The sequence below is a fragment of the Thunnus thynnus genome, chromosome 9, assembly GCF_963924715.1.
Source record: "Thunnus thynnus chromosome 9, fThuThy2.1, whole genome shotgun sequence".
Taxonomy (NCBI): domain Eukaryota; kingdom Metazoa; phylum Chordata; class Actinopteri; order Scombriformes; family Scombridae; genus Thunnus; species Thunnus thynnus.
Genome location: NC_089525.1, coordinates 646,992 through 674,617, shown reverse-complemented (window position 1 = coordinate 674,617; position 27,626 = coordinate 646,992). Strand labels below are relative to the sequence as shown.

Below are 27,626 nucleotides of genomic sequence, written 5' to 3'. Positions count from 1 at the left end.
CCATGCACATGTTTTTCCCCCCTGACTGGAAGACTCTCCCCTTGCCGGAAGAGACGAGACTTCGCCCTGTGTTCAACCTAACACAATTACTGGATCCGAGAGAAACTGCTGCTGCAACCAGCGCTCTCACTGCCTGCAGAAGGAAGAAAAAGATTTCCTCAGGAAGACGCAGATAACTTCTCTGCCCCGCTCTTCTTCAACTGAGTTGACTCTGCTGTTCTCTCCACCACACTGCAGAGGATCAGCTTGCCGTGAAACCTGCTGACAGCAAGAGAGGCCCGTCAGCATCCGAGCTGAGGAACAGAGCTGGACTGAAAGATGGACTGAAACACACTTCCTGCTCGCTTTCTGAAGCGACCAAGTAAGAGGTTTAAGTCGGCTGTGGCTCAGGAGGAAGAGCAGGTCGTCCACTAATCGGGAGATTGGTGGTTCGATTACCAGCTCCTCCAGTCCACATGTCGACGTGTCCTTGGGCAAGATAGTTAACCCCAAATTGCTCCTGATGGCTGTGCCATCAGTGTGTGAATGTGTGTGAATGATTAGACTTCCTCTGATGGGCAGGTTGGGACCTTACATGGTAGCCCTGCTCAGCATATGAATGTGTGTGAATGGGTGAATGTGATTCGTAGTGTAAAAGACTAGAAAGGCGCTATACAAGTACAGTCCATTTACCATTTAAGTCTGGGCAGAGTTAGGTTATATTGTTTGTTATTCTCAGCTCCAGTGCTGTTGTTAGCTTTTAGCTTTTTAAGCTTTATTGCTGTTGTTTGTTGCGTGAATAGCCAGACCACCGAGTCCCTTTGTGCTGCTTTACTCTGAGGAGTATTTGAAGTTTGCTGCCTGTTTAGTTGTGTTCACGACGCTAGACTATATTACTACTGCTGTGTTTGTGCCACCGTGAGTGAGAAACTAAGTTGCTTTGTCGATCAGAAGCCAGACAACGTGCGTCATAGACTCCCGCCCGTATGGGTGCTCTCTGTGCCTGACTCCACCTGACTCCCAGCTACACGTGAGAGCAGAGAGCTGAGTAGCTGAGCTGCTCCTGCATCAGCCGTGAGGAAAGAAGAGAAAAGCAATTCCTGTTGCTTCCAGCAGCCACAATGGGGAGAAAGTGGAGGTGGAGAGGGGGAGCTCTGGATTGCTAACTTGTGAGTGAGAAATGTGAGTGTCTTACTCAGAGACAGTAAGACACATCCTCATCCAGGGCAAGAATTACTCACTTAAAAAGGAGGAAGCTGTTCAGAGACCTGGGAGCAGCTGGAGAAACAGTTTTTACTCTGCATACTCAACTTGGATAACTGGACAAAAATGAAGAAGCTAATGGAAAATTTGTATAGTATTAGACTATATAACAAAATATAAACAAGTGTCAAAAGGAATATCAATAACAAACAGGGTAGCAATACACCATTGTAGCGTCTAGTCTGCCTAATCCAAAGAAGAAGAAAACGGAAGTAGGTATAAGTAGGAAATAGTATGTAGCTATAGCTTTGCAGAGAATGAATGAGAGAGAAGGAACAGTGCAAAATAATATAATTTGTGAACCTCGGCTTGGTAGGATAAATTGTCCAATTGGGTCACTGTACTACTCAGCAGGGTGGTATGCGCTGTTGACTGGGTGGCACGTGATGTCCAATTAGGTCGCTCTGCGCTGTCGACTGGGTTGTGTGCGACGTCCACTGGGTGGTGGCATAGGATGACTAGATAGGTGGTGTCTGGTAACTGGATAGGTATGTAAAAAGGGGAGGGGTGAAGAAGGAGGGGTTCTTTTTAAAATAAATCGGGTGGAGAGCAACACGTGGCAACTAAGGAACACAATGCAAATTTATAGGTCAGAAAATAATGTATTGCCAGTCCACAGTAGATACAAGGGGATAAAAACTGTTGAGCTAGCAAACAGTAAAATTATAAATATACTACTAATACTAATAAGTAGTGAAATAAGTAAACTACTAAAACAATAAATCCAATCCAATCCAATCCAATTTATTTATATAGCACGGTTTTAACACAAGGTTTCCAAAGTGCTGCACAGCAAGATAAAAAAACCCCACAATAAATAGCACAACAGAACACAATAAAACGATGAAGGACACAATAGGATAAAAGTAATAAAATAAGATAAAATAAAATAAAATAAGATAAAAACAAATAAAATAAAATAAGATAAAATAAAATAAAATAAGATAAAAACAAATAAAATAAAATAAGATAAGAACAAATAAAATCAAATAAAATCAAATAAATAAAGTGCACTGCTCACACAAGGTGCATGGTGTCAAAAGCCAGAGAGAAGAGGTGGGTTTTAAGAGGAGCTTTAAAATGAGACAGTGAGGAGGCCTGTCTAATGTGTTAAAGTGCTGTCTTTGAAGGACTGCTTTAATTTTTGCCAGCTGCCTCAACTGGAAAAAGCTTGACTTCACCACAGCTTTCATCTGGCTGTCAAATTTAAGGTCTGTGTCCACTTTTACCCCCAGATTGTGCACAGTTGGCTTGTGGTACTGTGCCAAAGAACCCAGATCCACCAGGGGGGTCACAGGAGTGCCACCAAAGACCATGACTTCTGTCTTTTTTTCATTAAAATTTAGGAAGTTTAGAGACATCCAGGCTTTAATGTCATGTAAACACTCATGCAATGGCTTAACACTGTAGGAGTCTGACTTTTTTAGGGGGACATAGATCTGACTGTCATCCGCATAGCAATGAAAAGAAATGCCATGTTTCCTGAGAATTGAACCAAGTGGGAGTAGATAGAGGGAAAATAAAAGAGGGCCAAGCACAGAGCCCCGTGGTACCCCACATGAGAGGGGAGCAGTGGAGGACACAGAGTCATCAAGGCTGACACAGAAGGTTCGATTTGACAGGTAGGACCTGAACCATTCAAGTGCTGTGCCACTGATGCCCACCCACTACTCCAAACGAGCAATCAGGATTTCATGGTCCACTGTATCAAAAGCTGCAGTCAAATCTAAAAGTACAAGGACAACACAGCGACCAGAGTCAGTAGCTAATAAGATGTCATTAAAAACTCTTAAAAGTGCTGATTCGGTGCTGTGCAATATTTTAAAACCGGATTGGAAAATCTCAAGAATATTTTATTCATTTAAAAAGTCCATGAGCTGAGAATAGACAACCTTTTCTAAGATTTTAGAGAGGAAAGGCAATTTAGAGATAGGCCTGAAATTTGCCAAAACAGTAGGATCCAGCCCAGGTTTTTTTAACAAAGGTTGCACAACGGCAAGTTTAAAATGAACAGGAACCACTCCAGAGGACAGACTGCTATTAATAACTGTGAGAAAAGATGGTCCAACAGTCTGGAAAGCCTCCTTAAAAAGTCGGGGAGGGACAGTTTCATCTGGAGAACCTGAGGGCTTCAAATGACCAACAATCTCCTGAACAAAGGGCAGGGTTACAGGCTCAAATGTGTCCAACCCAGCAGAGCAGGGGACAGACACTGAAGGGTCAATGGCAGGAGGTGAAATAAGTGCTCTGGTAGAAGTGACTTTATCAGTGAAGAAGTGAAGAAATTTTTGACACACAGCTGGGGAGGCCTCAATTCCAACAGTCTGTGGTGCATTCAGAGCAGAGTTGATCACTTTAAACAACACACGAGGCTTGTGGCAGTTTAACAGGACAATATCAGAAAAATATTATCTTTTAGCCTCTTTCACAGTGGATTGGTAACGATGCCAGTAATCCCTCAACATTTGAAAAGACACTTGCAATTTGTCCTTTTTCCACTTCCGCTCAGCTCTTCGACAATCCTGCCTGGCAGCACGGGTTGTTTCATTCGGCTAGGGCTCCGCCTCCGATTTAGTTTTATGCTGTCTGGTCATCAATGGAGCCGCAATGTCTATGGCAGTTTGACAGGTGTCGAGAAACCATGAGTTAAGAGCCTCTGTATCCTCATACACAGATTCAGGCATGACGCAGTTTTGACTGAAGGCATCTGAGAAGTGAGCAGCAGTGGAAGGGTTAATAACTCGACAAGTGCGAGCAGCAGCGCGAGGTTTAACTGTTTGACAGCAAACAGCAGCTTCAAACAGTACAGGCATATGATCAGAGAAAAAAGCCTCACAGATCTCAAAACAGGCAAACCATGAGATGAAACAAGATCAAGTGTGTGACCACGTTCATGTGTAGGCCCAAGTACAGACTGCACAAGATTAAAAGAGTCAATGATGTTTAAAAAGTCCCACACCAAAGGATTTTCAGGGCAACACACATGAATATTACAATCTCCAACGATAAGGACCTAGTCATACTAAGGCATAATATCAGCCAAGAACACAGAAAAATCTGATAAAAAGTCTCTGTTGTATTTAGGAGGCCGATAAACCACAGCACACAACACCGTGTGAGAATGCCCCAACTCAAACAGACTCAGTTCAAAGCTGGTGAAGGAGGATGACAGTGATATCTGTTTGCATTTAAAGTCACTCTTAAAAACAGTTGCAATTCCTCCTCCTCAGCCAGATGTCCGAGGAGAATTAAAATAGCAGCACTCGTCAGGTAAAAGTTCTGTGAAGACACTGGACTCACCAACACTCAGCCAAGTCTCGGAGATAAAGAGGAAATCCAGTTCCCGGGATATGAAGAAATCCTTGAGGATAAATGATTTATTCCCAAGTGATCTGGCGTTGACCAGACCAAACCTGGCAAGAGCTGGCGGGTCAGGGCGAACAGCTGACGAGGAGGCCCAACACAGAGGCCGCAGGATCCCCAGATTCACTCCGCGCCAGCGGAGACAAGGAGAGCAAGGTCTGCGGGGCTGGAACACCACATCCGAGCCCGCCACCGGGACCAAACAGGCAGCTACAGGGTCCAGAGAACGTCGAGAGACACACAGGCGAGGCCCAGCTCCATATCCGCCTCGATCAGGACGTACCAACCCGGCCCTCAGCCTCACAAGACAGCCGCTACGCTTTCCCCGGCGTCTGTGCCGTTTTCGCCGGGGGGGTGGCACTAGAGTGTGGCGGAGGTATGTCGGGATATCCGATAGGAAATGAGGTTCAGTTTTTCTCCCATTATGATCAAATTTGACAAGATTTTTCACTAAAATGTATAATACTAAAGCTATAAAACGTTAAAACTAAAAATACTAAAACTATAAAAATGTTAAAATTAAAAATACTAAAACCATAAAATGTTAAAATTACAACCAAGGAAGCCTGACCCTAACAATGTCCTTTACGCCACAGCGTACAGTCTTTCTAGTTGAAGAGGAAAGGGGCTTTCCACTCGAGCACATGGTCCAGGTGAATCTGGGCCGTAGGCCTGACTTGGCTGCACTGTGGCCTGAGGAGGTACTGGCCTTTCCTTGTTGTAGGGTGTGTTGCTCATCCGCTTGCCCGTCCCCTTTGGAGCCGCTATCCTCCATCATACCGCAAACCTCCACTGCTCACTAACAACACAAAAATGGCAGTAACTCGGCATCACACCACCAGCTGCTGCTTATGCCAAGAGTACTTTGTTTTTCTTATACTCACACAATGGGGCAGACTTTGCACCCTGCCCATTGTGTGTGTTGCGTTAAAGTACTCTGGGTGCCGTCTAGTGTTCATGCTGGTGGGCCCTTGTTTCCTCGTCAGTTTCTCTTGTCTCCAATTCTAGCTCTGCTCCAGCTCAGCTCTGCCGCCATGTTGTTTGCCTCACCTTTGTTTCCATGTGCTTCCTTTCTTGGTTCCTCCTCCAAGGCATGTCATTGGTTCATTAGGCTGAAGTCTCTTCTTCCATTGGTTTGTAACACACTCTATCAAGTACAAGGGCTCCACCAGGTGCAAGTATTTAGTAATCACAGTGTGAGGAAGTAAATATGCATTGACTCAACACAGCAAAATTCAAACTAAAAGCATGCAAATAAAACCAAACAACAATAAAAGCAAGCACAACAATAAAAGCAATTCTAAATGCAATCAGAATCATGCAATATAAAATAACCACACCAACTATAAAAAATATAAATACAAGGAATCAAATAAAACCAATACTTCTGCTGTGTGACAGGTGGTGTGCAGTTTGGGTGTGGGTGTATGGTAACTGGATAGGTGGTGTGCACGTTGCTGGTAGTGACACGGCAGATGGAGAGTCTGACTTGGCATGTCTCGCTCCCTCTCCCTGGTGCTGCTGAAGGGCCAAAGTCTCAGTGGGTCAACAAGTACAGCCCAATGATGCTGGCCATCCAAAACTCATGGACAGTTGCAGAGTTCCCTGCCTTCACCCTCAGGAGCACAGCCAGCCCCCCAGTTACAGTCCTAATCTTGCAGGCAGTGGGCGTCCCTAGTGACCCTAGTGGCTGATGTGTGTTGGTTCCGGGCAGTAGCCCAGTATGTAAAAATAAGAATACTTAATAAAAATAACATACTGTATTTAAAAACACTTAATTACAACTCAGTGGTCTATCAACTAAGCACAGTCAAGTACATCTTAAGTTTTTTTAAATGTATATCATTACACTATAAAGTAAGTAACATCAAAACAGCACGTTTTAATTATCATAGCATAACATAGCATACTTTTGAGTACATTCAAAATGTGTTGTTGCTATGATTAGAATATGTCAATAATACATCTGAAAATGTATCGTGTTAATTCAAGGTATATTTTAAGTTCATCTGTACAACAAAATGTATTGCATACCTTGCAGTACATAACTTTGTTGTACTTATATATAAATAACAATACCAAATAAAATACAGTTATCAACAAGAAATAACATTAAAAATTGTAATGTTTTACTATTTAACTTGACATTAGTCGAGAGTGTGTGACTGAATGTGATGCAGTGTCAGTGTGTCAAATCGATTGCATACACTGATCACAGTGACATGATGCTGGCTCAAGAAGTGACAGACATGAAAAAAGAGATTCAGCAGTATAAAACATCCTTGAACAGGGGGGCTCTGACCGTGGATAACCTAAACAAAGCAAAAATGGAGATCATCAGCTATTGTTAAAATTGCAGGCTACAAGCAGAGATCAGCCAGTGTTGAGCAGTAGCACTGCCTAGTGTTGGGCAGGAGCACTAATACTAGTAAAGTAGTGGCCCTGCCACACAAGCTACATTTTCCCAAGCATTTCTGAAGCTCAAGCACAGCAGAAATTTCTGCTGCAGTCTGAAATAAAACAGCTGAAGATCAGTATGTGACACCACTGCCATACATGGACCTGTATGTGTAGCTGACAGAAGCACTTCCATATGACAGTGACATCACTTCCCAAACCTTGGGCTGATGCCAATGATGTCTTTGCTGCATGGAAATATGGGGTCCATCCCAATACTCACACTTGCTGCAGAATAGTTGAGCACTTCAGGTAGTAGGCAGGTGTGTCCCACATTGAAATATACCCACACACACACTACACTTAACCCACACTGATGCATTTCTCCTAATACTGCTTCGAAGCAATAGGTCTTTGCCAATTTAATAGCATAAAATAAGAAAACCGTATTGCTTTTCAGCTATTAGGAACCCAAACCCTATGGCCAGTCAGGCAAACAATTATGTTATGTCTTTGCCGATCAATGATCTGCGTCGTTGTATAGAAAAAATAAAGAAATAGGGGTTGCTGAGTGTCATGGCTAACTGCTAAGCTAAAGTAACCAGCAGATCAGAATTGCATGTAAACAACTGTGGGATTAACGAGAAAGTTGCTAAAAAGAGAGTGCAGAATCAGTGTAAGTTTAAATGTACAGTGGGTTAGTACTGTAGGTGCTGTCATGAAAAATATAGCTAAATTAACTGGGTTGAGAGCAGCAAAAACACTACCACAAACACAGAAATGCTGGAAACCAGAAATGAGACAATAAATTGTGAACAAGTAAAAAAGATTTGCACAAATAATTTCCAGCATGGGAGAGCATGAAGAAGATTTGCACAAAGGTTTGCAGTTACACATCTGTTTGTGAAAATAATTCACACAGAACTTAATTGTATGTGTGAATCCCAAGTTTACAGCTACAAATCAAATATTCGAGTACAAATCAAACCAACAAGTACAAATACTTTTGTCTTATATTTGACACTTCCTCCTGCATAGCCAGTGGGGATGCTCTAAAACACTGAGGGCATGTCTGTTGAAAGCACTGAAGGCACACCCCAAGTGAACAGCCTCTGAACTTAACACTCATTATAAAAATACACAATTTAAAAGAGGCCTTGTTTGTAGGTGTATAACAAGCAGTATGAATGATATTTCAAAAATAAAGTAACATTAGGAACCACTATAATTCGGCACTTTAATTCGGCACCTATTTGTAGGTAAATGTGAACTGGTTTTAGTAAAAATGTAACTTAAATGACAAAGATCTATCACCAATGTTAAATTGTTATTTTTTTCAATGGAGTGGTGTGTTTCAATGGACGCTACTGTGGGCCATAGCCAACACCAAAACAACAAAAACCTGTTAGCTGTGCCATAAGCTCTGAACTAGCCTCTCACATAAAGACTAACTACCACTCCCCAATCAAGCAGGAAGAACAACCACATTCTCTCTAACTCTCGGCCAATCAAAGGTACATTATGTCACACAAATCACTGTCATAGGTAGCTGAGGTAACTGACGGGCCTCACAACATCTAAGCTGACAACATATGGAATTAAAACAGTCTCATAACTATTTACAAACAAATGTCAAATTACGGAACTCGTAAAACACAATGCACAAATAAATGCAGAGTGATTTGTATCTGTAAATCTGTATTTGTGCCTCTAATTTACCACTTATATATCATCATTTCTAACTCATATATCATCATTTGTACATCAACTTAGCATTTTTAGATGGAAATATATTTGTGAATCTCCACCTATTTGTGTGGATTCTTTTGAGACTGTTCTACCATGCTTTTTCACACAGAATCCACCAATGCAGGGAGCACGTGACTTGTAAGATGTCACATGACCCGTGTCTTGTAAAACACAATGCACAATTAAATGCAGAGTGATTTGTATCTGTAACCCATCACTTCAATAAATGTAAAAAAAAAATGCCTCTAATCTACAACTCGTGTATATCATTATTTGTAAATAAACACAAACATTTGTACAAATATATTATCATATTTTTACTCAAACATCCCCATTTACATGACTTAATAACATTCACAATCCTATAGTTCATCTGTGAATCATCAACTAAGCATTTTGAAATGGAAATGTCTTTGTGAATTTCAACTGATTTGTGTGTCTGAGACTGTTGTACTGCACCATGTGTCACACAAAATCCACAAATGCAGGGAAGGGAATTGGGGTACAGGGTCTTAATAGAGGTGTTTACACCTTGCTGACTTTTCATTTGCAATACCAGCAAATTTATTAATTTTTAAAAAAATGCATATGTATATAACTGTACAGACATTTTGATTCTTGTATCTCATCGGCCTTGGGGGGTCTTGTCGACCACGCAAGTTTAGTATATATTTTAACTTGTATGTATTGTGTATTTTCTGATTGTATTTTATTATCGTGGGGGCAGGAGAGAAGCTGGGTGGGGTTGAGTTGGGTCCCGGGCGGGGGGAGGCTTTGTATTGGCCTCACCCTCTTTCTTAAAGTAAAAGTGTGACTCCATTGTGTGCAGTGTGGTGGGCTCTCAGGCATTTCCTGAAGTTTGTAGTGATGTGCTCTTATCCCTGATGTGTGTTGCATCCCTGGATGGTGGTGTATATTGTTATACTGTGGCCACCCCTAACTCCCCCTCAAGTGGCCTAACTCTTCTATCTAGTCAAACTCCAAAGACCCTTTTCTTATTGGTGTTAACTTAAGATTGTCATTTTGCCTGATACTTTTGTGGTCTGGTGTCAGAGGTCCGAGGTCTCTGACATTTATCCAACATAAATTCTAGTCTCTATTTGAACTCAGATTTATTACAATATGAAGTTGAAGTGTTTTTAAGAAGTTCATCGAGCAACATACATGTCTTGTAACTGGTATGTTAAAATATCTCTGGTTGAAGCTTTGCAGTTGCAGTTTTTTGGTTATAACCAAAACACTGTTGTGAGCAGGGTTATTTTTTTCTCAATCCTTTTTTCTATATGGAGTTATAGTCACAATCACATTTTTACATTCAAATAAAATGTTTGAATCCTGTTTGATATAAGGTAAATAGACTATCACATGGAAAGGAATAAACACCACTCCGAATGATGTGATGCACAAAGTGCAGCGGCAGAGGTGGTGGTGTCTGGTGCCCCCGAAACCAGCTCTCGTTCAGAAGAAAGGCCATCCCCTTCAGCATCAGGACTCTCTGGGCGGGCTGTGCCGGTGTGTATTGAAGGCAGCCAAGGAAGGGTGGCCGAGGAGGCCGAGATCAGCTCTAACATCAGGGAGAAGAGTGACCGGGCCGCCAGGGCGATAAGGCATGAGGATTGCATATGGGAGATATGCTTTGCCTGGGCGGCGGCAATGGAAATAAAGCTGTCTATCAGCTGATCGATCCTTATTTCTGTCTTCAGGCAGTGGATATGCTCCTTCAACTGTGAGTATTGATTATCGCATTCCACACACACAGCCATTATAGCTAAATTAGCAGCGGAAAACAGGTCCTTAAAACAATTTAAAATTTGCGTCTGATTGAAAATTCGTATCCAGTTAAACGACAGGGTTAAAAAGACCAATATCTAAAAGTGTATTAAAATAGATATGGCATAAAACTGGTTAAAAACTTGAAAAGAAGGCAATTTCTGACAGCTTCTGGTGGGACACAGCTTCTGGCGGGTACTCACAGACGCTTGTTAAAATATAAACAAACATTTCATATACTGTAAACTGCATCTATTAGTTGTTAGATATAACAATTAACAAAGCTGACTTTGGCATCACTGCAGTTTTAATGACAGCAAATGTAATTTTTGTCCTCCCACAAGACAGCAAAATGTGTTCTGTTCACATGATACCCTCATTGTGAAATGGGGCAATTAGGCTGAGGTAATGGTGATAGACGTACTTACGGTATTTCCAATGTTTACTATTTTAATTAATTTTCCATTTTTAAAGGCATTTATCCATGACTGGCTTTATCATGAACATCAACACCTTAACCTTGATCATTCCAGAGCTGCTTCAGTCACAGTGTTATGTCTGCACATACCACTTCAGCCAGGACCATATAGAGCTCCTGTTCCATCAGGGTATCAGGTAGGAATTACATTTTGAATTCACAATGCTATGTTATAATCATAAGGGAAAAATTTTACTAGATGATTCAATACAGAACTATGTCACTTCATGTGCAAATTAAAGGTGGATGGAACAACCCGAGTTTAGTTCAGTTCCAGAGCAATGTCCGCTGTCTAATGGTCCGCTGTGGGGTTTCTCCAGGGAACTCTAGCAGTGTGACAGCCCAGGATGAGACGGTCTCCTTGTCTGCTGTGGACATGTCATCTGTAGTGTTGGCTGATGACTCTGACACTGCCTTCTCTCCATTTGAGGACATCTTTAGTATAATACTGGACCACGGTTACCTGCCAACTCACTTCGGGGGTCTGACGGAGAATTTACTGGTGTATTGGTATATTTGTTGTTCGACAAGTGATGAAGCAGCTTCCATGCAATGTGTGCTGAAACAGTTTGGTATCTGATACTGTACCAGCATCATTTTCTCAAAGTTACCACTTGTTGACCTTGAAGAACAATGGAGGCCTGATGATTCCATTCTTAGGTACTGTCAAGATGCTGCTCAGCAGAGCACTGCATTCAATAAACCACAAATATTTCATCAGCAGCTCATCAATGCAGTGTTTTCCTTGTCAACCACATGGTTCAGTCCAACAAAGGTTCAGAGGATGTGTTCAATCTTGACCATATTATTGAAACTCTGGACGACATTGACAATTATCGCTTTCACATCCTGTCATTAGTTGTCATCAGCTCCCACAAGTTGAGGCAGTACCACATTGCCAAACTTCACACTCTGCAAGTAATTAGTTGATATCATCCATGTAGATGAGGTGACTGATGGTTGTTCTGCTTTGGAACCGGTATCTGTAGCCACTCTTTGAGATGATCTGGCTGAGGGGGTTCAGGCCTATGCAGAACAGCAGTGGGGATAGTGCATCACCTTGGTATATGCCGCACTTGATGGTAACTTGTGCAATTGGCTTTGAGTTGGCCTCCAGAGTTGTTTTCCTCAGCCTCATTGAGTTCTTGATGAAGGCTCTTAGTGTCCTGTTGATGTTGTACATTTCCAAGCATTCCAGTATCCATGTGTGTGGCACTGAGTCATAGGCTTTCTTGTAGTCAATCCAGGCGGTGCACAGGTTGGTCTGCCTGGTCTTGCAGTCTTGGGTGACTGCACTATCGACCAGTAGCTGGTGCTTAGCACCCCTGGTATTACTACCAATTCCTTTCTGGGCCCTGCCCATGTATTGGGCCATGTGCCTATTCTAGCTGCTATGATGCCTGACAGGAGCTTCCATGTTGTGCAGAGGCAGGTTATTGGCCGGTAGTTGGATGGGATCGTGCCCTTCTGGGGGTCCTTCATGATCAGGACTGTCCGCCCTTAGGTAAACCACTCTGGGTGTGTCCCATCCATCAGCAGCTGGTTCATTTGTGCTGCCAGGTGTTCATGGAGTGCAGTTAGTTTCTTTAACCAGTAGGTGTGGATCATGTCCGGGCCCGGTGCTGTCCAGCTCTTCATAGGGGTCAGAGTCATTTCAGCAATCTCTTCAGCGTCTACTGTCCTTTTTGGATTCCACAAAGCAGTGCAAGTGCATCAGAGACTATGATAAGAGTGCCGATACGCTGATGTGCTGCGGTAAGCGTACTGTGTCATTTCTGGTTGCCGACTGTTTACTGATAGCATTTTTGCTGCTCTAAACTCAGTTAATTTTGCTATATTCCTCATTACTGTGGATAAATACCCACTGTATATTTAAAGGTATGCTAGTTCTGCTCAAGCACTCTTAGGTCACTCCTTCTTTTAGCAACTTTAATCACTAATCCCACAGTTATTATAGTTACTTTAGCTCAGCAGTTAGCTTAGCAGCTAACTTAGGCTTGAATTTTGAATTTGAATTTATTAATAGGATAGCCCCTTGAGATGTAGCATCTCATTTTCAAGTGGGTCCTAAAAACACAACAGATACAGACAGCTCTCTCACCATCTCCCACCCACACCACTACCCTCAGCAGTTGTGCAAGAAGCTAGATACAAGAAATGAGAAATGACCCCTAAAAATCAGATCACTTTCATCAGTACTGGGAGCACTTGAAACAATTCATCTTCTAATTGCAAATACACACAAATTAAAAGCATGAACAGGTTATTTATAAGATGACAGAATACAGAATTCCTGAGGCAGCAAAAAAAGTTAATAGATCTAAGAGAAAGAGGAAGATTATTCCAGTCGGCTGGAGCTTTGTACTGAAAAGACCTGTGTCGGACTTCTTTAAAAATTCTGGGAAGAGTAAAGAAGGGATATTGCATATGTCTGAGTGAAGAAGAGGATCGATATGGAACCAAAAACTGTTTCAAATAGGAAGGACAATTAAAGTAAACACATTTATAGATGAACTGAACACAGTGAAACTACCTTCTAGCTTTAGGCTGCAACCAATTAAGTGATTCATAAACAAAGCAATGATGATTATATAATACATTTAGGGGTCTAGGATAAGTGTTAGAGGTGTTCAGATAGACAATGCCAGCATAATCAATTTTAGGTAAAATTAACAGAGTTTATTCTTTTTCTGACATGAAATGAAAGTTCTGGATCTGTAATATATCAGAGTTAGAAGTGTGAGAGGTGTATATAACAGTATCATCAGCATACAGATGAACAAGACAATTTGAGCATATTTGTGGTAAATCATTAATAAAGAAAGAGAAAAGAAGTGGTCCAAGAGTGGAGCCTTGTGGAACACCCTTATCAACAGTTAAATAATCAGACTGAGAACCTTGAAAGACAACACACTGACGTCTATTATGAAGATAGGCATTAAACCAAAGGAGAGCATTTTGAGATAGACCAATAGAACGGAGCTGATCAAGGAGGAGGTAGTGATCAACCAAATCAAAAGCTTTGGAAAGATCAATAAAAATTGCACCTGTCAGTTGGCCTTTATCAAATGAGGAGAACACATCATTGGTGAATTTTAGCAGGGCTGTTGTGGTGGAGAAATTAGGTCTAAAGCCAGATTGGGTTGGAGATAGAATATTGCACGGACTGATGTATTGATATAATTGATTAAATATAAGTTTTTCAAAAATGCTGGCAATGGTACAGATAATAGAGATTGGCCTGTAGTTATTCACATCTAGTGGATCTCCTCCTTTGAAAAGAGGGGTAACTCTAGCACATTTCCATATGGGGGGAATTGAACAAGTAGATATAGACATATTAAATAAATCTGCAAGGGGATACATTAGAACATGAGCTGCAAGTTTAACAAATTTAGCTTCCAAACCATCTGGACCAGCACTACTATTTTCTTTTAACTCATTTATAACATAAAAAACATCATTAGGTAGAATTTTTCTAAAGAAAAAAGAACCGTTAGAGGAAGAACAGTTTAAAGAGCCAGCCATATCATAAGAATTAAAGTGATGGGAACCACAGATAGATGAGAAATGACGATTGAAAGCTTGGGAAATAAGTAGAGGATCAGTAACAGTTTATTTATTTATACGTATCTGATTTAAGAGGTTTTTGTTAGTTTTATTGAGAATATTGTTAAATTGTTTCCAGAACTGTCTAGGATTACGGAAATCCTGTGAAAAGCTGTCTTTATAGTAGTTATATTTTGCATTCCTAGTTTTGGTTTTACAAAGATTTCTTAAATATCTGTTGGTCTCCCAATCAGCAGCATCCTTAGACAAGCAATATTTGGTCCAGGCTTTATCCCTTTGTTTGAAAAGGCTGATAAATTGTGAGCTAATCCAGGGTAGGTGTCTTCCTTTAACTCTAATTGTTCTTATGGGGGCATGTTTATCGATTATGTTCGTAATTTCAGAGTAAAAAAAGCTCCATACATCATCAACAAAAGGAATTAACTGAAATCTGTCCAAATTAATGGAAATTATATCTTGAATAAAATTATCTACATTAATGTTCTTGCATTGTCTCAGTCTAATATATTTAGGAGGCAAACTTGGAATTTTGATTTTCCAGACACAAAATATAACAGAGTGATCACTTAAACAGTCTGACATAACACCAGATTTAATTATTCTTTCAGGATTAGTGACAAGTATCCAGTCCAACAGAGATGACGACCGATAATCAACTCTTGTAGGTTCCTTAATTAACTGAGTGAGGTTTACACTATTAATTAAATTCCTATCATTGGAGGAGGAGCGATCAAGCCAGTTACAATTGAAGTCACCCAAGATAATCATTTATTATGCCTCTCAAGAGAATTAATAGTTGATAAAATACACTAAGTGGAGTCAGTCTGAGCAGAGGGAGGCCTATAGATGTTGCCAATAGTTAAATGTTTGTTATCGTGAAGAATAATGTTGACGAAAAGACATTCAAAGTTAACTGGCTATACATTAGGAATGACACACTAAGTGACAAGATTTGAAGCAACATATGTGGCCACACCACCACCTCTAGAAGCCCTATTAGCTCTGTACAAAACAAAATTGTCAATTTTAATTTCATCATCAGTAATATTACTATGTAACCACGTTTCAGAAATAGTGATGATGTTGGGTTTATAAAGAGTAACCCAGGCTCTGAGGAGATTGACTTTTGCAACAAGGCTCCTAATGTTGAGATGAATGACCTTTAAACCTTTGGCCGATTCAATTGTGCCTATAGAAAAAATAGAAACAGCAGGTCAGAGAACAAAGTTGGGAGAGGAAAGTGAGAGCAACAAGCAGGACAGACAGACAAAATGACAAACACGACACATATGAAAACACAAAGGCAAGGTGAATGGCTGGTAACTTAAGTAGAGCAAATAGCCACAGGCTCAGACGGCTACATAGCCTATATGAGGAAACAAAAGGAGGGCCCTGCTTAATTTATCCCAGGTCAAGAATAAATAAAAAAATGAATAAAACGTGATAATAATCCAAGATCAAGGAATCAAGTAGCTCATATTCAGACAAACAATTATATATAGATGGCCACAGATAATCACAATAAGAAGAATGAATCACAAAAGAAAGAGGGCCATTTCATTATTTCGAGAGGGCAAATACAAGATAAATAAAAATAAAATTTTGTTTTATTTTTATTTATAACAGCGACAGTAGGTCAGTTGACATGGATCAGTTGGCATGGATGTATCCATGCTGTACATAGCATCATCGGGGCAAATGAAAACAATTAAAGATTCATGTTTGCCAATAACAAAACAAAAAGAGAAACTTAGGAAGCTGGAATTATAAAGTAGAAATAAAGGAGAAAAAAAAAAAAAAAAAAAACTAAATAACTTCAGTTAAGCAAAAACAAAAGTTGGGAGGACTGCAGCATGTTGGATGAGTCACTCACAGGGAGGAGAAGTCTCGGAAAAAGGACTCCGCATCCTCAGGACATTGAAAAAGTTTTGGTTTACCCTCCACCATCACTCGATGTGCAAGGATACAGCAGAATGTATTTCATATCAGCATCCCGGAGTTTCTTTTTGACAGCATCAAACTGCCGACGTTTCAGGATCAAAGCACTGCTGAGGGAAGACATGGACTCGAGATCCCTTATAGGTGAGCTCCCTTCTCTCTCTGGCCAGATGCAGAATCCTTACTTTGTCCTGGAAATGTAAGAACTCAACCAGGATGAACAGGAGCAGATCTAGTGCTGGAGCTGAAGGTGGGAGAGCAATGAGCCCTTTCGATGACCGGGACCGTGGTGAAGTTCTCCTTGCCGAGCAGTAGTGGAATCAGCTGGTTCACAAAGGCGATCATGTCTCTTCCCTCACTTTGTTCTGGAACATTAATGAAGCGAAGATTGGATGACCTACTTCTGTTTTCTGCATCATCAACTTTATCCTTCAGGTAGGCATTTTCTTTTTCAAGTAATTGTAAACATTTCATCAGGTCATCAACGTTACCCTCATAAGCACTCACCCTATGTTCAAGCTCAGAGACTTGATCACACAATGAGGATAAAGATCCTTGAATGTTAGACAGCCCTGTTTGGTGGTCTCAATTTTAGAGTCAAAATGAGTCTTTATGTCAGATGTGGTCCGCTGAATAGTCCCAAATCGACTGAAGGGAAACTTCGGCCTGATCCATAACAGGGTCCAAAAAGTGATCCAGGATAATGATCCAAGTAGTTATTTACTGCAAGAGATAAATAACCGGAAAAATGTTGATCTAGATAACTGGGAAATACAGATCTAGACGTCGATTAGACAAAATAGAAAAAAATAGCATATAAGACAGGCCCAAATTAAAGAAGCAGTCTGAGACCTGCCAGAGACGCTCAAGCTGCTGCCATCAACGTGTTGTAACCCTGGATGGACGGATATCTTCCCTCTCTTGTTCGGTGTGTCATATGTTTAGCTATTCCTCTGCCTTCTTTAGTGGTAATGATACATGTAATACATGTAGTTTATTTGAAGTGTTGGAGGCGAGGCTCAGTGAATTGGAAGTGCGGCTCCGCACTATGGAAAACCAATCATTAGCTAATGTAGTTAGCACGCTCCCAGTAGTCGGTGCGGGCTGACCTAGCATAGCTCCTACTCCCCTGGTAGTTCCAGAGCAGCCGAGAAGCATTTCTAACAGGTTCTCCCCACTCAGTGACACACCTGCTGAGAAACCAACTCTGATTGTTGGCAGCTCCATGGTGAGAAACGTGAAGTTAGCGACACTGGCAACCATAGTCAAATGCATTCCTGGGGCCAGAACAGGTGACATGGAATCAAATTAAAAACTGCTGGCTAAGGATAAGCATGAATATGGTAAGACTGTTATTCATATCAGTGGGAACGACTCCCGATTACGCCAATTACGTCACTAATCTCTGATTAGGATAGATGACATACATCCCACTTTGGATGAATGTGGCAAGACCACGAGGGTCAGATTTACTTTTGTTAGTTAACAAGTGTCCAACAATGCCACCTAGGGGAATTTCACCCCCAGGAAATCTATTAGAGGGGACCACCACTCTAACACTGACAAGAGGGTCACACAGGTACAAGTGACACAAGAGACGTGATTCCAAAAAATTATACAAAAAAAAAAAAGTTTTACACTTTAAAATTTAAAACCTTGAGTAAAATCTCTTGGTGATGATGCAAATGAATAATATAATAAGTGGCAAAATATTGCACAATCCTTAAGGGCCCCTTTAATGGTTTGGTTATGTTTGCTGATAAAGTGCAGATACTAGGCACAGGGTTGAGGGCTCACCTGGTAGAGATGACTAACTGAAGGGAAGGGGAAAGATCTTGATGCTACACACCACATGTGAAAACCACACACACCGTTGACTGACACCCAAAGTGCACTATTGTACAGGAAGTGAGGGGACCGCCACCGCAGGGATCAGTCAGCCACTTGCCACACTAGCCCAACAGCTTCTGTCCAAAGAAAAGAGGCAAACTGTTAGTCATGGCAAAGAGGCACAAAATATAAAAAAAACTGCCCTGACACCACACTATGCTAGGCCCAGAAGGTCACCACCAAGATTGATTGTACTTTAAGTACCACTTGCGCACACACACACTGACCCGCACACAGTTCACCCAATAAACCAAAAAGAAAAAAAAAAATCTACAGAACACAACAATGATCACAAAATCTAAACAACAACAATGAATATCTAATTACAATACAAAAAAATAATTAACTAAATATTGATAGGTTAGCTGATGAGGATCAGTCTTCCTGACGCAGCTTTGAATCCTACACAATGTTAATTTCCACTACCAAGACAGCAACACATGCGGTGCCACCAACACTCAAATCTCATCCAGGGAATTTACTCCAGGTGTGCAAGGCAGCGAGCACACGCACACACAGAAGATTAATATAAAAGCCAAAACAAAACAAAAAAAAAACAACAAAAAAACAAAAGCAGTGAAACAATTACAGGCGAGCAGTGAGCTTGCCGAGGTGAAACCACAGACAGAACAGCAGTAGCTGGAGCGCAGAGGCCCGCTTCAGAGGTGGAGCCACTTGCTGTGATATACAACAGACTAAAATTACTACGCCGAATTACAATTAGATTGATTAAAACAAGTAAATTCACACATACCAGTAAGTGAAGGCACAACTTCTCAGGCAACAGGGGAGGTAGCCGCGAAGGGATGCAGCAACTGCAATCAGAAACCAGAGTCACATTTCATGTGCAGCCAAACATAAATGCATAAAAACGCCAGACAGAAACGAGCCAACCTACCTCAGGAATCCTACGCAGCGCATGGATTATTGCGCACGGCCCCGAGGCCACACACTCCCAACTCCTGGCCAGAATACAGGCCGACTCTGCTGGAAAGCAGAAAGCGCATCAGACACGCCACTGATATGGCCTAGATATGCAGCAATAGCGTCGAAACATACCTGACAAAAGTGAACGGAGGAAATGTCGACAACCAGCGTCTCAAGACAGCCACGTGGATCCGACACAGCCATGCCAAACTACAATGCCGACGCGAAGCTCAGGCTTCAGGAAGATTAGGAGGACACACATCCAAGGTGCGTAGCCCTTCCCCAGATATAACCCCGCACGGCACCGCCCAGTAATCAAGGTGGAATAGACTGATTACTCCCAGCCCAGCGGCATTCAATGGGCGGGGAGCAAAGGAGGGAGCCTGCTATGCTATTCACACTGGTCCAATACACACACAAACATGAGTGGAGACGAGCTGTGCCGTCCTAACACAGATGGAACTGCTCTCGTATCTAGAAATATGGCTGACTCTATTAGTAGGCCAAAACCATGACAACTCAGAGTTGAGACCAGGAGGCAGAGCTGCAGTTCTACACGCCTCTCTGGGCTTCCATTAGAGCAGTTACCCACCCATAACCCCATGGAAACTGTCTGTCCCCCAACCACTTAATTCAATTAAATCTAAAGTAAAAAAGAGGAGGATTCATTCATAAAAATCTAATAAAAATTAACACCAACACTGCAATACTACAACAAAAAAGGAGAATTAAATGTGGACTCTTAAACATTAGATCTCTGTCGTTTAAAACTGTATTAGTAAACAATCTAATCTCAGATTATCATCATATTGATTAATTTTGTCTTACTGAAACCTGGCTGTGTCATGAAGAATATGTTCATATGTTAAATGAATCCACTCCCTCCAGTCATGTTAATAGTCACATTCCTTGAGACACTGGCCGAGTTGGTGGAGTTGCAGCCATTTTCAACTCAAGCTTAATTATCAACACTAGACCTAAATTTAATTATATCTCATTCAAAAGCCTTGTTCTTAGTCCCTCACACTTAACCTGGAAAACTTTACAGCCAATTCTATTTGTAATAGTGTACCATCCTCCTGGCCCGTACTCTAAATTTTTATCTGAATTCTTTGAGTTTTTATCAAACTTAGTACAGATAAAGTCATTTCAGTTGGTGATTTTAATATTCATGTGGAAGTCGATAATGATAGTCTGAGCACTGCATTTATCTCATTATTAGACTCAATTGGCTTCTCTCAGTGTGTAAACAAACCCATTCACTGTCTTAACTGCACCCTCGACATTGTTCTGACTTATGGCATCGAAATTGAACATTTAATAGTTTTTCCACAAAATCCTGTTATCAGAGCATTACCTAATAACTTACTAGACTACATGCCATTAGACAAAAATGTCCTCACTAGATGTCTATCTGATAGTGCTGCAGCTAAATTTAAGGAAGCACTTCCATCAGTATTGAATGCAGTGGCATGTCTCAATACTACAGAGGACACTTTTACTAATTTTATGCTAATTTTTTGTTGATAGTACCACAGGCTCATTGCAAATAACATTCATCTCCACCACCCCTTTAAAAAGGAAGATAATAAAATATAAGAGGTAAGTTCTATGGTATAACTCCCAAACTTGCAAATTAAAGCAAACATCACAAAAATTTGAAAGGATTTGACGTTCCACTTAACTAGAAGAATCTCGCTTAGTCTGGCAAGGTAAAAACATATAGGAAGGCCCTCTGTAATGCCAGAGCTGCCTACTACTCATCACTAATAAAGGAGAATAAAAACAGCCCTTGGTTCCTTTTCAGCACTTTGGCCAGGCTGACAGAGTCATAACTCTACTGATCCTTGTATTCCTATAGCTCTCAGTAGTAACGACTTTATGAGCTTCTTTAATGATAAAATTCAAACTATTAGAGACAAAATTCATCACCTCCTGCCCTCAACAGGCGCCGATTTATCACTAAACACAGGAACCTTAGAAACAGCTGTAAAACCTGATCTATATTTAGACTGTTTTTCTCAAGTTGACTTTCCTGAACTAACTTCAACGATTTCTTCATCTGAACCATCAACCTGTCTCTTAGACCCCATCCCAACTAGGCTGCTTAAGGAAATCTTACCCTTAGTTAGCACTTCTTTACTAGATATGATCAATCTGTCTTTAGTAACAGGCTATGCACCACAGTTCTTTAAAGTAGCTGTAATTAAACCTCTTCTTAAGAAGCCTACTCTTGATTGAGGCATTTTAGCCAACTATAGACCTAAATATAATGTTCCCTTCCTTGTAAATTAAAGAGTACGGTCTAGACCTGCTCTACGTGAAAAGTGCCCTGAGATGACTTTTGTTGTGATTTGGCGCTATATAAATGAAACTGAATTGAAATGAATTGAATTGAATTGACTCTGTCAGCGCTGCAATGGTGTGGGCCACAGGACAGCCAGTCACTGAGATATCAGAATGACATGTGTTACGGACTAGTCAAGTCTAGGGGATTCAGTATTAAGCACCAATACTAGTCCTAACCTGGAGAGTGTAGAAAAGGAGAAAACGTGGGAGAATACAGAGGAAGACGGACTGGTTTCCAAGGTCAGAGATAGACAGTCTGGAGGTGGGTTACCTTATCGGGTTTCCACGCCGACTAGCATTTCAAGTCCCTCCGACTCGGCCTCGCCAGCGCTGGCATTGCTCTCGTGAGCCGCGAGCTCCTTCTGGCGGTTCAGTTCAGTTTTTGGTGGTTGGGGGATGGGTCCCCGAAGAACAAAACTGGTTTTACTCAAGGGTCCGGATGCAAGAAAGGTGTGAAGCTGTAAGGTCTCGAACGCTTCTAAAAAGGACGTCTCTCTGGGCTTTAACTCAACTCGTATCACTTTCAATATTCGCGCTTTCCCAGCTGAGCCGCATCATGTTACTCCAGTGGCTGCGCGCGCACCTCACCGTGGCGTCCTTTTATCAACCCGCAGCTTAACCACACCCCCTTGTTATCTTCTCAATGAAAACCAGTCCAGTTTAGGAAAGGGAAAGGAAGAAAGAGGAACTATAAACCCCGCCCCTTTACTTCTAACACATGTCCATCAGGGAGAGTGAAAGTTCCTCCCCTTATGTTTATGACACAGCCCAACAACCCAAGAACATACAGCTCCAGTATACAGTCCTCTGATTATTGCTGTAAATGCGTCAGAGTTAGCCAAGAGGCTATTTTTCATCTGTAGTCCCTGGAAAGATGTTACAGAGTCACCCTAAAAACAGAATATGAAAATGAGATTGAAATTATTGAAGTTACTGAAGTCTTTTATGAGCATGCGGAACAATTAATAAAATGAAGAAAGAAGAACATATATAACATTAATAAAAAACATCATTCAGGACATCCTTAAAACATGCAACACACAGACTCATGATACAAGATATGCAAGACAATAAATACATGAAGATATTAATGTTAATAGAAAAGTGGATTGAATAAGACCACATCGAGTTGCATTGTTAGACACTAACTAGAACATGCAAAGCAGAAGCACAGATACAAAAAGCATGCACAGTATGTAAAATACATAAATTAGTCTGACACAATAAAAGCAAAACCACAATAAGACATACATGCAGGTACATGAAAGCAGACTGGCAGTAGAAAGATAGCGACAGGTGACAGTAGACAGCAAGGGAAGTTCAGCACAGATAGACTGAGGACAACAAGGTGCGACTAAGTCTTAGTGCTGACAGAGCTGATTACTAATTAACCATTTCTTTAAATGAGCTCTAAATGAACTATACGTGTCCAGTTCTCTATTAGTTGCTGGGATGGAGTTCCATTCTAGTGCAGCTTTAACAGAGAATGTAGACTGACTGAAAGTACTTTTTCTCAGTGGGATGATGCAATCCCCTCTTGCTGCACCTCTTGTGAACCCATATGCAGTTGTTCTTATGTTGACAAACTGTCTGAGCAGAGGAGAGGTCAAACCATATATAATCTTGTACATAAGACAAACATCTACGTATTTAATCAAGTTTTCCCAACTCAACAAGTTATATTTTTTTAATATTGGGCAATGATGAAAATGTACCTGTTTCTTGTCAAGGATTTTAAGTGTTCGTTTATACAAAGACTCTGTCGGTTTTAGAGTAGTGTTGCTAGGCTGCGACCAGGTTGTTAAACAGTAAATGATATGGGAAATGACCATGGAATGCATGTACATCTTAGCCGCCTCGGTTGACATATAATCTTGAGTGAACCTGAAATTTGAAAGATTGAATTTGACCCGGTTACAGACCTTTGTAACCTGAGCCTTGAATGAAAGTTTGGAGTCAATCAAAACACCAAGGTACTTCAGATACGACCTGTAGCCTCTCCCCTGATACAAAGACATCCGGCTCTACACTAGAACTGTTTGTCTTAGTGAAAAACATACTTACTGTTTTAGACACTTTTAGTTGCAAACAGCATTGCTTTAACCGTGCTGTTACATGAGCCATGGAGTTTGTGAGTTCATTGGCAACTTGTGTCTTGCTGCCACCATGTATATAAATTACTGTGTTATCAGCATACATCTGAATGTTGGTGTCAGGGACATACAGATGGGAAATCATTGATATACAATGTAAATAGCAATGTGCCCAGGATGGATCCATGTGGGACTGCTGTGGACAGACGAAGGGCAGCTGATTGATTATTCTGTATTTGGATAGACTCAGATTGATTTAACAAATATGATTCTATCCATTTAAGTGTATCTGAACAAAAAATGAAACTAGACAACTTAGACATGAGAATTCTATGATTCACAGTATCAAATGCCTTCTTGAGGTCAAGAAACACAGCTCCAACAACACCACCTTTATCCAATAGAGATTTAACTTTTTCTATGAAAAAACAGTCGGCTGTTTCAGTTGAATAATAAGCTCTGACACCAAACTGCATTGGGTGCAGAGCAAATGAGCTAGTGTTCAGATGGCAGGTGATTTGTTCAGCTACCACTTTCTCTGCAACCTTTGATACTGTAGGTAGGATACTGATGTGTCTGTAATTACAGGTGGAAAAGGGATCTCCACATTTAAATATTGGGACAACAACAGTTGACTTCCAAACACTCTGAAACATTCCCTGAGAAATTGAGAGGTTAATAATTTTGGTAATAGGATTAGTTAGTGTTGTACTGAGCTCTTTGAGCATAACTGCATCCATACCAAATATATCCTTTGCTCTGGATGGCTTAACAGATTTAATCATTCTGGCAACCTCTGATTCAGTGACATTCCTTATGCTGAAAGCCGGTTACATTGTATTGACTGGACAAACATTTGTGTATTCAGGTGAAAAACATTGTGCAATGGTAGCTACAGAATCAATAAAGTAGTGGTTAAGAGCTTCCCCAGGATTGTTTGTAAGCATTCCATTTACTTTAAGTTCAAGCAGTTTCCTGTCTTTATTGTGATGTCCTGTTAGTTTTTTTTAACTGGTTCCAGATCATTTTAGAGTTACCTCTTGCCTTTTCTATTATGGTCAAGAAAAAATCTGCCTTTGCTTTTCTTAGTTTCTTTACCACCTTGTTCCTTAAACTAGCAAAATGTTGTCTTTCATGACTCAACTTAGTTTTTAATGCAGTTTTTAAGACAAGATCCCTTTCTTTCATTAGTTTTAAAATGTCTGCATTTATCCAAGGGACAGTGTTTTTGTTATTTTTGCGCCTAAATTTGCAGTTAAAATCTTTAATAATGCTCTCTAGTTTTTTTGAGAATATTTGACTGTCTTCTTCATGGTCTATGCCCAGCAGTAGATCATGTCAATCAATCTGTTGAACAGCACTTTTGAAGTTCTCCTGTTTGTTTTTGGGAATTCCAAAAGATTCATATTCTCTGGCATTAGGGCTAAACCACTTATTGCTTAGTTTTCTTGCTACAAGTGTCAAATTGTGGTCAGAGAGACCAGGTACCATATTATAGGATTTTAAAATTCTCTCAGGTCTGTTACTAAATATTAAATCAATTTGAGTACTGGTGGAATTAGTTATTCTTGTGGGCGATCAGTTGCATGAGGTCAAAGTTATCGGTTATCTGTTTGAGGTTCTTTCTAGAGGATTTGTCCTCCCAATTGATGTTAAAATCTCCCATAATAAATACTTCTTTGTTGAAATTACATTCTTTTAATAATTTCTCGAATTTCTCATAGAAACTAGTATTGGAAGAGGGAGGACGGTAAATTACAATAAGAATAAAGGACATCTGTGGTGACAAAATTATATTTAGTCCAATACATTCCAATTCCTTACAGTTTGACCAATGGATTTCATTACACTGGATACTATCTTTCACATAAATCATAACTCCTCCTCCCTTTGAGCCCACTCTATCTCTCCTGTAAATGTTAAAACCAGGGACTTTTAATGCTGCTGATGGAGTGTTTTTGTGAAGCCAAGTCTCAGATAAACAAAGGAAGTCTAAATTGGAATCCAGTAAAAGATGATGGACTTGATCACTTAAAGATTTAATACTTCTTATGTTCAAATGCCCACCCAAAAGACCCTTTGGCTTAGCTTTAGGATCCCAAACGGTTTTTGACTGATTGACAGTCCGAAAAACATCCCACTTCCTGTTTTTTGAGATCGCCGGATTTACCAGTTTCCTGTTTACATTGTGCATAGTATTTCCAACTGCACGTGGATTACTTGAACAGAAGTCAGCAATGGTCGGAATATTCCGTGGTTCAGCCGGTGAAGCGTCCCCCTCGCTCTCCGAAACAGCCGAAACGCATGGACCCGCTGACAACGCCGCGGCGCTCCCGGCCTCCACGCCGGCACCCAACCTCACCCCCGGTGCCAACAGACCCCCGACGGCACGTCGCGACCCGTCAAACCCGGTCCGGGAAGTCCCTAGCAGCCCGGCCACCGCGACCGCCACACCAGCTCCTCCAGTCCGGGCAGGCACACTCCCAACAGCGTGCAACAAGCGGGGGCGATGAGGAAGGTTAGTTTGTTGAACATGATCAAACGGTAACTTGTCATTACACAAAGTGCGTACCTGTGAGACAGTTGTGTTGCGTGTTACGTCCGCTGAGATGTTGGCTTCATTCTCTGGTTTAGCGTGGAGCGGGCCGGGGCACGGATGAATGTCTTCAGATAACAGCAGACAAATCGTAATGATCAGTGCATCACTGTGTTGAAGTATAGTTGGTGGCTTTGTATGTTTCTTCATTCGATTGTACAAAGATGGATACATGAATGTCAAAGCTAGCGTGTGTTTCCCATATACAAAGTTTCCCATGGCTTGGTTTGTTTGTTAGCTTAACAGATCAGCATTGTTTGCATGTATTTTTCCATAAAAGCTTAGGAGTGGGTTAATGTCAAAAGGTCTTAAAAAGTTAAAAAGCAATCCGTATAGTAAGAGAGCTGTGACTGCACCTGCTCTACCTGCCGCCATCTTGGCCTTTGGCCTTTGACCTCTAGGGTTGCAACCCACGCTGGGCAGCAAACTAATTTCTTCCCCACCCCCAGAGTCTGTCTGAACAGTCTGAAGTTTCACTATGTCAGGGAAAATGTTTGTTCTATTTGTCTCCATATCAAGTCTCACCAGAGTTCCTGAAGAGTCTGTCTCCACCAGTGTGGAAACAGTGTGTCTCCTCAATAGTCACAGGAGCGGCCTAGTAGTCTCCTATCCAGGCTCAGCCCAGCACCACAAGTCATTCCAGCTGACCGTCCAAGTTACCTGCCGGTTGGGGTTCAGGGGTCCGCATTGTCCCAACAAGGCGGTCAATTTTCCTGGTTGGTAATTCAGCCTTTGTGTTGGTCCACTGAAAGCCAATCAAAAGGTTTCATAATTGGCTGAGTCATAGCAGGCAATTATGCACAGCTATAGCCAGGATTCCACCAACACACCCCACACCATCTTGATATATTTTTTAATAATCTGGATTTTATTTATGCAGTTAAGTACTCTCGGAGGGGCCCTGATGGCCTAGTGGTTAAGTGCCCACCATGAACCATAATATCCACCATATAGGAAGTCTACATGGTACTTTCTATACACTGTCAGGAATACACAAGGCAGATAAAAGTTACAGCTTTATATTTACATAGCCTGTAAAAATCCTAAGGTTGCCCAAACCTCCCAAATTAATTAAAAACACATTTTATTTAAACAGTGCTTTAAAGAGGCACTCAAATAAATACTGAAGACATAACCTATTCAGTGGGAACTACAGCCCTGCTCTTCAGTGTATTTGTGTGACTGCTGTGCTGTATTTGACAGGTCATTTCTTATTTACAGACCCATTACATAGAATGGTGACAAAACAAGTTCCAACACAAAG

General features: G+C 41.1%; 1 long non-coding RNA gene across 1 annotated transcript; it reads right to left on the bottom strand.

Annotated features, from left to right (window-relative positions):
• Window positions 1-1,253: 1,253 nt before the first annotated feature.
• Window positions 1,254-19,853, bottom strand: LOC137188880 (uncharacterized). Its single transcript, XR_010929545.1, has 4 exons — window positions 19,457-19,853; window positions 19,296-19,381; window positions 19,152-19,212; window positions 1,254-1,715 (listed from the first exon to the last, which is right to left on the bottom strand). It is a non-coding gene; the product is annotated as an uncharacterized lncRNA (long non-coding RNA).
• Window positions 19,854-27,626: the final 7,773 nt, after the last annotated feature.